Below are 14,022 nucleotides of genomic sequence, written 5' to 3'. Positions count from 1 at the left end.
CTACCCCCGTTCGCAGCGACGCACGACCCATAAACCGGACGCACAGCCCCCGGCGGGATGCCCAACAGATGGAAAATGACATCCGAAATAATAGTCGCAGACGCGCCGGAGTCGACCAAAATGCGTACGTCCACCCCTTGTATAGACCCCGGTACAGTGGACGAGCCCGTAGCGGCCGCGACTACTCTCCGTGCCAACTTGCGCCACTGCGTGACCGAGCGACAAGGCCCCGTCGAAGGGCATGCTTTAACCACAACGTTAGGATGGCGCAACGACGGTGATGGGTGAGGTGTAAAGCCTTGCCGAGTGTCTGGTGCGTGCCGACATGCCTGTTTCGGAGGATCTTTAGCCGACTTGACCGGTGCCGAGGCCTCCTGCTGCGGCGGAGCCGGGAAGCGGGCCCAGCAGTCTCTGGCGTAGTGGCCCCTACGCCCGCAGCGGAAACATTCGGCCTCGTTACGCCGAAGCGCAGGCCTCGCCTCCTGACGGCCCCGTTCTGGTAGCGCCGCGCGCGGTCTCTGCCCGCCGCGTCCCGTCCATGGAGCGGAGGCGGCCGTCAGTTGTTGAGGGCCCCGGTCATCCGGAACATAGACAGCCTGCGCAGGGTTCCACCCCAGCGCATCCCCTTCTTTGACGGGCCCCCCCGTCCACGCCGTCACTTGTTTCCAGCGACGGAGGTTGAATTGCGCATCGAGACACTTAGCAGCCGTCCGGGAAGTTAGCTTCTCATGCCCACACACAGGCATGGGGATCCCTAGATCCCGAGACAGCTCCAACATTTTCCCTAATATGAGAGGCTCGAGCAGGTCCTGTGGCGTCTCAGGATAAGCTGCCATGGCCAGCTCCAGCACCGCACCCCTGAACGCCACGGGCGACTCCTCTGGTGCTCGTTGTCGTTGAGCGAATCGCCGATGCGCATCATCTGGTGGCTCATAAGCATCGGCCATTTCTTGAAAAACACCACGTAAAGTTGCCTTCTTATCGGTCGTTATGGAACGGAAGAATCGGACAGATTCATCGTCCAAGAGAGTCGGCAACACCTCCAAAGCCTCCGCATCGGTCCATCTTGCTGTGCGTACCGCCGCCAAGAAGCGGCAGGCGAACGCGCTCCAGTCCCCACCGACGGAAAATTCTTTAACCGTTGTAAGGTGGCGACTCCGACTCCTCTTCCCGCCGTCTTCCAATGGTGGTGGTTGTGATGGCAAATTCAAAATGGCGTCGGCCCGCGGCGTGGCCAAGATGGCGGTTTGGCGCCACGGAGCGCGCAAAATGGCGGCCTCTTGCCGCGTGGGCAATGGCGGCGGCAGGACAGGCAACGTGGCGGCCCGCGGAGCACCAATTGCATCACCCATCGTCCCTGGCGCGACGAGATGGCATAGATGCGCCAGGACGTCCTTAAGTGCCTCCAGTTGTACCGCCATCGCTTGCCATCTTTGATCCGCGTCCGATGATGTCGACGGACCCGCCACCGCGCCAACATCCTCCACTCCCGTTCCCGTGGTCGCCTCAGCCGGGCTCTCCCCCACCACCCCAACAGGATCCGTGGTTGGAGGGAGTTCGTCGTCGTCGGACGAAGAAGCCGATGCAGGCGCCGGATTAACTTTCTTCCTCACTTGTTTCGACATGCCGTTGCACTTCCGACACCAGTGTAATAAACGACTGGACCACGATGTCTGGCTCAGTGTCCTTTATTCGGTTCGTGCTGTACACCCACACGGCTGTCTTTACTCTGTAGCTTCTCCACGGTGCTGACTCCAATGTCGGCCCGATCCACAACAGCAGCCCCGCTGCTGTTTCTCTCACACAGCCCCCTTGGCTGTACCCGCTGCAACTCCTCTCTCTCCACCTCCTGGCAGCCTCGTGCTGTCTCTCTCTCTCTCCGCAGCTCCTCCTGGCAGCCACACCGCTGCCTCTAACACGCAGCCTTTCTGGCTGTCTCCTCTGCAGCTGCACACCACTCCGCAGCTTCCTCTTGTCTTCGGGGTTGGCTCCCGATGGCCGTCGGCGCCCCCCCCTCTTCTCACCCGCCCGCGTGGCCTCACTCTTTTCCGCTCACACCCCGACTGCCTTCCCCTTCCGGTTTACCCGCTTAAGGACCCGAACCTTCCACCCACGTCACATGACTCCACCCCCCGTGACGTCACATCCGGAAGGTCGCTTACGCCCGCATTACACCTGTATAAAAGACATCTGTTCACAGAAGCAATCAATCAATCAGATTCCAAACTCTCCACCATGGCCAAGACCAAAGAGCTTTCCAAGGATGTCAGGGACAAGATTGTAGACCTACACAAGGCTGGAATGGGCTACAAGACATTCGCCAAGCAGCTTGGTGAGAAGGTGACAACAGTTGGTGCGATTATTCGCAAATGGAAGAAACACAAAATAACTGTCAATTTCCCTTGGCCTGGGGCTCTATGAAAGATCTCACCTCGTGGAGTTGCAATGCTCATGAAAACGGTGAGGAATCAGCCCAGAACTACACGGGAGGATCTTGTCAATGATCTCAAGGCAGCTGGGACCATAGTCACCAAGAAAACAGTTGGTAACACACTACGCCGTGAAGGGCTGAAATCTTGCAGCGCCCGCAAGGTCCCCCTGCTCAAGAAAGCACATATACATGCCCGTCTGAAGTTTGCCAATGAACATCTGAATGATTCAGAGGACAACTGGGTGAAAGTGTTGTGGTCAGATGAGACCAAAGTGGAGCTCTTTGGCATCAACTCAACTCGCCGTGTTTGGAGGAGGAATGCTGCCTATGACCCCAAGAACACCATCCCCACCGTCAAACATGGAGGTGGAAAATTATGCTTTGGGGGTGTTTTTCTGCTAAGGGGACAGGACAACTTCACTGCATCAAAGGGAAGATAGACAGGGCCATGTACCGTCAAATCTTGGGTGAGAACCTCCTTCCCTCAGCCAGGGCATTGAAAATGGGTCGTGGGTGGGTATTCCAGCGGGACAATGACCCAAAACACACGGCCAATGCAACAAAGGAGTGGCTCAATAAGAAGCACATTAAGGTCCTGTAGTGGCCTAGCCAGTCTCCAGACCTTAATCTCATAGAAAATCTGTGGAGGGAGCTGAAGGTTCGAGTTGCCAAACGTCAGCCTCGAAACCTTAATGACTTGGAGAAGATCTGCAAAGAGGAGTGGGACAAAATCCCTCCTGAGATGTGTGCAAACCTGGTGGCCAACTACAAGAAACGTCTGACCTCTGTGATTGCCAACAAGGGTTTTGTCACCAAGTACTAAGTCATGTTTTGCAGAGGGGTCAAATACTTATTTCCCTCATTAAAATGCAAATCAATTTATAACATTTTTGACATGCGTTTTTCTGGATTTTGTTGTTGTTATTCTGTCTCTCACTGTTCAAATAAACCTACCATTAAAATTATAGACTTATCATTTCTTTGTCAGTGGGCAAACGTACAAAATCAGCAGGGGATCAAATTTTTGTTTCCCTCACTGTAATACCCAGTACTTAATTCTTAACCACCTGTGTTCTCTTGCTACAGTGCCCTCTCATTAATTATCCCTTCACCACATGGGCACCTTCCTCTCCGGATGTTAGACATCTGGCCACCCGTGTTATTAATAATCTCTTCACACTAGTTATCGGACCCCACTGGCTGCTGGCAACACCATTGGGTCGCGGTGCCAGGCTACGGTGGTTTATGTCGCGTTGCAGATGACGTTACTCTGAACGTTACCTCGGGTATGTCAATAAAGGTCTCCATTCTATTCTTAGGTTTTTTTTCGGTAAAGTCACGTAGGTAAAACATCTAAATTAATAAAAATAAATAAAATAAAACAAAAATCACGACGTTTCGGAGGCAACACAAGTCTCCGTCATCAGGTGGGACCGTCACAGCCGGATTAGCTGCATCAAGTGAGGCAATGATTCAAGATGTAATCCCTTAAAAAGCAAGTTGAGGGGGAGGAGAGGGGGGGGGGCTAATCAGAATGTGGTAGCCAATGAATGGAACGTATCGGGAGGGAGGGGGGGCGGGGCTCAAAGACGGCACGGAGTGCCAACGTACAACGCATCGGGAGGGGGAGGTGGGGGCGAGGCCAAAAGGATGGACGACGGCGTGGGCGCTGTTGCTGTTGCACAACGCCAACGCATTGGACAGAGAGGGGGAGGGGAGGCCTGATACACATGATAGAAAAGAACGAAAATGCCCATGTTTATACCAATGCTGGCTGAACAATGAAGAGAGTACTGTTAAACACTGGGGATGTTAACACTCGGTAAAGTAAAGTAAGATAGTGCCTGTCAGATAAGATGGTCCAAAAAAGTGTAATTAAGTCTTTTTTGCGTGGTTGATAACATCTTTCCAATGATTACTAAGTTTGTACCCATCATCACGGTTGAAATTATGTCTGTGTTTGTATATTTGTATGGCTTCGTGTACAAACCTTTGATGGTAGCCGGGAGGTTTGCAGAGAACCTTGGTCTCGGAAAAGACAATTTCATGAGAGCCCACCGAGTTGTAGCAATGATCGGCAACGGCCGAAGAATCAGTTCTGCCGTGTTTCAGATCTGACTTGTGCTCGCGGACACGATCAGAAACATGACGTTTCGTTTCTCCAATGTAGCAATCACCACAAATGCAACGTCATGTAGGCTTGCCTTGTCGATCCTTACTGCCTTAACAGTGAATCGCAGTCGGCCGGTAATAAATCATTAATAACTAATCGTAGCCTCGTGTGGTTTCGACAAGCATGTGAAAGCGCATGGTGCTGTGTGTACGTGCACTCACCGCAGGTGTGGTCAGTGCTCCACGGGTGTACGCTCCCTCTGGCTGCTGCGGACCCCGCACCGCGTACGGACTAACCCCCCCTTATGCCCGCCGTCTCGCAGCCCTTTAAACCTCCCGTAACGAAAACACCAATCGGCAACGCAGACGCGAGCGAAGTCATTCACCCTCCAACTCCTGACCCCCCGTTCAGAGCGTGTGATTGCTGCGCGGGGCTGTGTGAGGGGAGGCGTCGCGTTTGATTGGCGGAGAGGCAACGCAGTGTTTACTGGCGTCCGAGAGCCGGCGACGATCCATGACTCTCTCGCGAACTCGCGGGGGTGCGACTCAGGGAGGGGAGCCGTCGGGCGACAGCCCTTACCCCGCGAGCGATGAGCCCAGCGGCGGCAGCAGCTGTTCGCACACCAGCGAGGGGTCGGGAAACGGCGGGACCCCTGCAGTCAGCGCCCAGCAGGGAGAGACCTCGGGGGCCAGCAGCCCCAACATCCTTTCCGCCCTGTCCTTAATTAGCTACGACTTGTCATCTCTTCTTCTAGTGCCTTCCTCTCTCCATGTTAGACAGGCGGCCACCTCTGTTCTTAATTACTCTCCAAATGTTAGACATCCGACGACCTGCGTTCTTAATTACCACAACCTGTTCTATTTCATAAATCTGCAGTAGCTATGTGTAATGTTTCCCTATTTTGTCCTTAAACAACTAAACCCTAGTCTTTTGCATTGGCAACATCGCGAGGGGTAGCCAATGCTAATGTTGAAGTAAGCCTGCTCGCCACGATGAGAGGACTTCAGCAGAGAGACAGAATTCACGTCACTTTGCTATTCCTCCTTCTCCTCCAACGTTGAAAGAGCACATGCCACAGTGGGTTCACTGTGTTGGCAATAGTTTGGGTTGCATGGCCAAATTGTCCGTAATAATATAATAATTACGGTTATTATAAGGGTTATTATGGACATCATTATCTGTGTCGGGTCGTGGCGAGTTTAACGTCAGATTTATATTTACACGAGCTAACCTCCCTCCCCCTCCAAAAAAAAATCCTTTGTCATGGATAATATTAGTCGCGAAAGCCCTACTTTGTGTTAAACTCGCCTTTTTTAAATCCTTTATATTAAGTTAACTTGCTTGCTTGCTTACGACCGTGCAAATCTTTCTGTCGTTTTTTATCCCACTTCCCGTGATTCAATCGAGCTGACATTTTGCACACAGACTCGTTGTGCGTGACAATGTATTTTCGTGAAAATTTTTTTCAAAAATTGTACACTTTTTAGAGAAAAAAAATATTCTATTTAATTACCAATTGCTTAATGGTGGCAGCCAATCATCTGACCCATAGGTGGCAGCCATCTCAAGCCAGAGGACGAGAGGACTCTAGCCGCCACGCGAGTTTTCAATTTAGTATAGTGGTGTAGTGTATAGTAATGTATAGTGTTGTGTATCATCGTGTCATGTGTAGAGTATAGTGTAGTATATAGCAGTGTAGTGTGTAGCGTATAGTATGGTAGTGCACCGTACATAGCCAACCGTGCTAATTGGAAGTGCAGGGGGAAGGACAACAAACTCACAAAAATTAACCCGTAAAAACAGTTTTTCACGATAAATCCTTTATATGCGTGGCGGCTAGAGTCCTCTCGTCCTCTGGCTTGAGATGGCTGCCACCTATGGGTCAGATGATTGACTGCCACCATTAAGCAATTGGTAATTAAATAGAATATTTTTTTTCTCTAAAAAGTGTAAAATTTTTGAAAAAATTTTTCACGAAAATACATTGTCACGCACAACGAGTCTGTGTGCAAAATGTCAGCTCGATTGAATCACGGGAAGTGGGATAAAAAACGACCGAAAGATTTGCACGGTCGTAAGCAAGCAAGCAAGTTAACTTAATATAAAGGATTTAAAAAAGGCGAGTTTAACACATAGTAGGGCTTTCGCGACTAATATTATCCATGACAAAGGATTTTTTTTTGGGGGGGGGAGGGAGGTTAGCTCGTGTAAATATAAATCTGACGTTAAACTCGCCACGACCCGACACAGATAATGATGTCCATAATAACCCTTATAATAACCGTAATTATTATATTATTACGGACAATTTGGCCATGCAACCCAAACTATTGCCAACACAGTGAACCCACTGTGGCATGTGCTCTTTCAACGTTGGAGGAGAAGGAGGAATAGCAAAGTGACGTGAATTCTGTCTCTCTGCTGAAGTCCTCTCATCGTGGCGAGCAGGCTTACTTCAACATTAGCATTGGCTACCCCTCGCGATGTTGCCAATGCAAAAGACTAGGGTTTAGTTGTTTAAGGACAAAATAGGGAAACATTACACATAGCTACTGCAGATTTATGAAATAGAACAGGTTGTGGTAATTAAGAACGCAGGTCGCCGGATGTCTAACATTTGGAGAGTAATTAAGAACAGAGGTGGCCGCCTGTCTAACATGGAGAGAGGAAGGCACTAGAAGAAGAGATGACAAGTCGTAGCTAATTAAGGACAGGGCGGAAAGGATGTTGGGGCTGCTGGCCCCCGAGGTCTCTCCCTGCTGGGTGCTGACTGCAGGGGTCCCGCCGTTTCCCGACCCCTCGCTGGTGTGCGAACAGCTGCTGCCGCCGCTGGGCTCATCGCTCGCGGGGTAAGGGCTGTCGCCCGACGGCTCCCCTCCCTGAGTCGCACCCCCGCGAGTTCGCGAGAGAGTCATGGATCGTCGCCGGCTCTCGGACGCCAGTAAACACTGCGTTGCCTCTCCGCCAATCAAACGCGACGCCTCCCCTCACACAGCCCCGCGCAGCAATCACACGCTCTGAACGGGGGGTCAGGAGTTGGAGGGTGAATGACTTCGCTCGCGTCTGCGTTGCCGATTGGTGTTTTCGTTACGGGAGGTTTAAAGGGCTGCGAGACGGCGGGCATAAGGGGGGGTTAGTCCGTACGCGGTGCGGGGTCCGCAGCAGCCAGAGGGAGCGTACACCCGTGGAACACTGACCACACCTGCGGTGAGTGCACGTACACTCAGCACCATGCGCTTTCACATGCTTGTCGAAACCACACGAGGCTACGATTAGTTATTAATGATTTATTACCGGCCGACTGCGATTCACTGTTAAGGCAGTAAGGATCGACAAGGCAAGCCTACACTATCGCCCGAGGGTCTGTACCCGATTTATCTAATTTGATGGACTCTAAGCGGTGTTGGTTTCCCTAGACTCAATCCCAACACTCTCTCTCCACTTACTCAAAGTTAGATGCTTACGGCGTTCCGATGGTCTCGTTCTCGCTGCTCACCTCGACGCGTCACACGGACGTTTGAGTGGCCTAACTGGAGACCGTCCCGAGGGCAGACTTTTGGAGCAAAAGAAGGCTCTACCTGTCTGCACCCCCCTTTTATCATTAACCTACATCAAAGAGAGCTGACCCGAGGGTCTTCTCGGCCAATCAGGTCGTCGTTTCCCTAACAATGGGCCCCCGCTGGCTGCGGCGCCGGCGGTGGTCCACGGGCGCCTTTGCTATGCTAATCAGCCGCGGTTTCCGTAACAAAGGGCTCGCCGTGGGCTGCTGCGCGGCGGCGGTCCCCGAGCACACCCGCTATGCCAATCAGCCGCCCCCCCGGCTTCTCCCTTCGTTCGTGGCTGCGGACCCCTGCCTGCTTTGTCGATCCGTGTGTGGGGGGCATGCGTTTCAACCGTGGTGGCTGGACAGCCCCCGCCGTGACCATGCAATCTCAACCCAGGTCACAGCGCCGCGGTGCGACTTAGCATCGGGGGAGGTCGCCCAACTCCCCTCGGAGCTCTATGGGGGTGAAAGGTGTGAGGGTGTGTTTATGTGGGGGGTGGTAAGGGGGAAGCAGGTTTCGGCCCCGTCGCTTGGTGGTGGCGAGGTTGTAGATGGGGCGCCCGCCGAGCGGCTTCGCGGCGGCGGCATCACAAGGATATCGCCGACAGTCGGAGCCCTTGCCTGGGACGAATACGAGTTGGTGGCTATACGCTGGAGAAGTACTCGTCGGGAGAGATGTGAACATCTACACATTCGGAAATAAAGACTTACCGTCCTCTTCATGAACGTCTTGTCTGAGCTTCTTTACAGTTGTATTTGTATGTTTATAGGTTATTTGTTTGCCTTTCCTGTACTTTGCATTTCTATCGTGTTTGTATACTTGTGTTTAATGTTGTGAAGTTGTGACCCCATGCTCTTTCTGAACATTTGTGAAAAAAAGCTTTATAGCTCATTGGATTCCTCCACGATAAATATTATGATTCTAAAAAATAACATATTTTTGGGGTCTTCCGGTAAAACCACGTAGAGAGAAAAATTATAAAAATATAAAAAAATATCACGACGTTTTGATCGCAACACAAGCAATCATCAGGTGAAAAAATATAGCAGGAGAGTTGCTGAGGCAGGAAAAAATAGTGGGAGAGCTGCTGAAGCAGGATATTATATACGTTTGAGATGGGTGTAGCCCAAGGGTTAGTGGGCTTGGCTAGAGATGAAATTTGCGTGTAAATATACCTCCACGACTACGAAGCTGTGGAGGTGGCTATTTTATTGTGAGAGGTTAGCATGTCAATCTGTTAATGTAAAAATAGCATGTCAATTTAAGAAAACCGGGCGCAACGATGGCTGTATTAATGAGACATTTAGCCTGTTAATGTAAGATTAGCATGTCAAAGTAAGAAAACTGGGTGCCACCGCCACATCGAGGAAAACTACGCTGTGGAGGTGGCGATTGTATTGTGAGAAATTAGCATGTCAATGTAAGATAACCACCGCAACGGTGGCTGTGTTAGTGAGACATTTAGTCTGTTAATGTAAAGACATTTAACCTGGTAATGTAACTTAGAGAGTCGGAAATAACTGCTAACATCGGCAGGTAGGATATAAACATCACAACCAGTTATGACTTAAACTGGTTAATAACCTTCTTTCAATGATTGCTCAGTTCGTACCCATCTTGTCGGTTGAAATTGTCTTTGTTTATATATCTGGATGGCTTCATGAACGGATCTTTGTTGATAGCCAGTGGGTTTGCAGAGTACCTTCGTCTTGGGAAAAATCTATTTTGTGTGTTCCCACAGCATTAAAACAATGATCAGGCACGGCCGAGGTATTTGTTGTACCGTGTTTCAGATCTGCCTTATGTTCACGAACACGGTCCGAGACATGTGGCTTAGTTTCCCCAATGTAACTACTGCCGCATACATAGCTTAGTTTGTAGACACCGGGGTATTGCATGTCAGGGATCACATCCTTCACATATGGGATCAGATTTCGAATTGTATGTACTGTGCTGAATCGAACCTGGATTTTGTGTTTCCTCAAGATTTTGGGAAAAAAATTGGTCACCCCTGATATGTATGGCAAGCTGATGGTTTTGATTGGGTCCTCAGATGGCTCTTTCCCAGCGGTTGGGATGATAGTTTTACGAATTGTGTAGTCCGAATATCCATTCATCTTAAGGGCTTGGTGTACGTGCTCCAGTTCACTGGCTAGGTGGTGATGGTCAGAGATTGAGTTACGATCTTGCTGAGACGCAGTTTTTTTACATTTGCTTCGTTTTTCTCTCAGGCCATTTTAGTTCCTATGAAATTTGCGGCTCGCCAGGACAAAACGTTTCCGACAAATGTTACGATGAATCGCAATGAGCGTTGCCTGCACTCTGGTTCCCTGTGTGGGTTAGGCTCCCACGCAATACCGAGTCAAGTTGTATGTGCGTGCGTGTGGACCTCTGGTGACCGCAGCGTAGGAGAGACAACCAGACTCACCAGCAACTCACCCGTGCCACCGGCAGAGGGAGAAGCAGGATCAGGTGAGAGCGACAGTGTATGGAATTTAAGCAACAGTTTGATGTTATAGTTGAATGTTAAGGTCATTCAACCAATCCAAGGTGGCAGTAAATGCTGTGCGGATTGCAGCGATACCGTCAGGGTGTGTGGCGTGGATGGCACCCTCGTGGGTGATGTGTTTGCTGGTTTGGGGCTTTACCACCACGGTTCAGTGTGGTACACAGCCGTCGTGGACCACACTCACTGCTAGTTGATAAACATTCACTATAGGCAGCTCTGCATGTATATATGTTGAACTTCTTTTGCACCATATATCGAGGGTATCTGGTCTACTCTTCCATGCAGGTGTAGCCAGCCTGCCCTTCCTCTCCTCCCGTGGATTCTAATGATGGAAAACAGGTCGGCTAAATGGACAGAAACAAAAATAATAAAGTTCGTCGACAAAGATGAGTAGAGATACTCCACGTTATGTTCTGTCCTCCGGAGAAATGGGCGACTCCACCACATCAGAGCACCAGAGCTTTGTGGAACGGCAAAGCTTCATTTAAAAGTGTTCCTCCTCAGAGCATTTGCGTATCTGCTAAAGCGACTAGGCACATGTTCCGCGTCACATAACCACAGCTCCGTCTCTCAGCACGGGATCCGCCCAAATCTAAATTGGGGGGGGGGGGGGTGCCTCGTACTCTAACCGTAGCTATTACAGCCATGATATTTAATACAAAATAGTTTATTCAGTTCCCATATGCTGCAGAGTGCACAATTATAAGTGTGATTAATCACAGGTGAGCTCACACCCGTTCCACAGGCCAGAAACATATTGTCTGGCGTTGGTGGCATATGTCTGTAATCGAGCACTGTAGAGGCCAGGATGAGTGGACCACGAATAATTTACGAACTAACTCACTTCCAAAGGAACCATATCCTGGCTCACCAAGAGAATGGAGAGCTGAATAGAGTTCAAAATAACTCACAAACACCTTGGTGTGGAAGACCCAGTGTAGAAGATCCATGGGTTTGATCTCACAAGAAAATCATAGTCCACTCTAAATCGCATCTGCTGCACAGACCATGGCAGAAGGTGCATATACCTGATGCACAAATGAAAAAGCATAAACTCTCCGGCGTGCGACTGTGGTTATGCAGAACAGACTATACAACATATTACGAATGCCTCGATCCACAAATACAAAGGACACATCACAGCGATACACTCCGCTGCTCCTGATGCGGTTATCTGGCTTGACCACCTGAATATTAAAGTTTGGTTGTGGTCTCTGCATCGACATTAGCCATACGAAAGAAGACGAATATCGTCTGTCCCTTCTATATGGGATAGCGTTGACCAGTCGCGTGCGTGTGGTATTCTTCGGGTGTTCCAGTTTCCTCCCACATGTACAGTATGAACTAAACTATTTTTATTTTACCACGTAGGGCCCACTGACATGTATAGCTCTTTTTCAGAAGCGACCTGGCTATCACATATGATAGCTTAATGAAGTGGCTTATCATGTGGACATTTATAGCGGCCAAATACTCTTAAACGCATGTTTCTAAACGTTGGAGGGAAAACCGGACATTTCGGAGAAAATCGATGCGACCACGAGGATAACATGCAAACTCCAAATATACAGCAGACATCAGGGTTGGGATCGAACCCACGACCTCCTGTATACCAGGCGATGTAGTTAACATCTCCTAGGTACCGTGGCGCCCTGAAAATATGTTTTCAGCATTGGCTGAAAATATCTTGATCTATGCGCCTCCGTGTTTGCAGATGGCAGAACGTTGTGTTCAAAATGAGAATTGGGCCCAGGAATGCATCACAAAGTGGATGATTCTAATTAAGGTTTAATTGACCTCAACGGCAGCTCTTCTCAAAATGCATTGTGCTTGTGTAGTGGTGATACGCGCTGGCAGTAGGGATCGTGTGGCAGCGCGTGGTGATTGGCTGTGTATTGGTGACACGCGCTGGCAAAAGGGATCGTGTGGCAACGCGTGGTGATTGGTCAACTAGAGTGGGTGCTCACATCGCGGTCCGCATAGGCTCCGCCCCCTCGGGAGCGGAGGACTATGAAAGGCGATGCGCGCGGGCGCTCGGGGAGTTGGTAACCAGTGAAGACGGAAGACGGAGGAGGAAGAGATAGGGCCCTGAGACCCCTAGCCCCGCTGTCCTTGTAAGGGCCGGGACCCTGTGTGGCTCAGAGGCGGAACCTTGGGACCCGCGGCCGGACGTCCTTGTGAGGGCCGGGCTGCGGGACCCAGTGGTCGTGATCCATACCCCGGCTGGGGTGGGTCTGTGAGTTTCCCCTGGAAGCTACGGGGCTGGAGAGCCCGTGTGTGTGTAGCCAGGTGGAACGTGTAGCGTGAGCTGTAGTTGACCACACGTGTTATTGTGGCTACGGAAGTGTTAATAAAGTGTGCTACCCGTCAAGTGGTTTCCCGCTGTAATTTACAATATTACACTTGCAACATTTTGCTTTTAATCCAAATGCGTTTATCGAGATATATAACGTATATTATAAAGGGTTTTTCTGATACTCAATAGTCATAAATACGTATCTATTCATAAACCAATTTGAAAACTGTCCATGAAGATTTTTTTAACGTTTGTATGTATGTTGTACTTTTTTCACAGTTCGTTGCCAACTGTGCACATCGGATATGTAAAATGTGATCATCTTCAGGCCCTATGGTGTAAAGTGCAGTTTTCAGTTATTATTAATCAACTTTTTTTTGCTACTCTCTGATATTTAGAAGCTATATTGCCCAATACCGAATCTATTATATATTTTACTTATTAAGGCCACACAGTGTTATTGGGAAATGCTGTTTTTGTTGTTGTAGTATACCACATAGCATTGGAGAGATGATAACTTTCATTTTATATATCGCCATTCATGCTAGACGCATCCCATTACGCAGTACATTAGCTATAGATATAAATAATCAAATCCCATATACAGCCACTACCAATCAAATCAAACCCCTACTACTCCCAAACAAAATAAAAAATAAACAAATTAAGTTATGGCATCAAAACAAAAGCAGCACAAACAACATAAACGTTATCACAACAAAGAAATGAGTCCATGAGGTCTCCAGGGACAGTTCAGATAACCGTGACTGGTGTTGGTGGTCTTGTGCGAGAATTGAACTCAGGTTGCCAGGTTCGTAGCACACTAACCGCTACACAACTACACACTTTTGCAACTCCCTACCCGTGTGTGTTACAGTCACCATCTCCTGGCAAATGGCCAGGGTATGATAGTACAGCAAGTGGTTCCACCCTCCACCACTCACTCCATTCACACACGTGGGTTTACACTGGCTACTCTCTCACGCAAGTACATCTTTAATACAGTTGACCAAACTCTGGCTACTCTCTCACGCAAATACATTTTAATACAGTTGACCAAATATCCCAATAGAGGAACTGCTTTTTGTGTTCAGTTTGTTGTCCTTCCCCTGCACCTCCAATTATCGT

The sequence above is a fragment of the Lampetra fluviatilis genome, chromosome 6 (genome assembly GCF_964198595.1).
Source record: "Lampetra fluviatilis chromosome 6, kcLamFluv1.1, whole genome shotgun sequence".
Taxonomy (NCBI): Eukaryota; Metazoa; Chordata; class Hyperoartia; order Petromyzontiformes; family Petromyzontidae; genus Lampetra; species Lampetra fluviatilis.
This window is presented reverse-complemented; position numbering follows the sequence as displayed.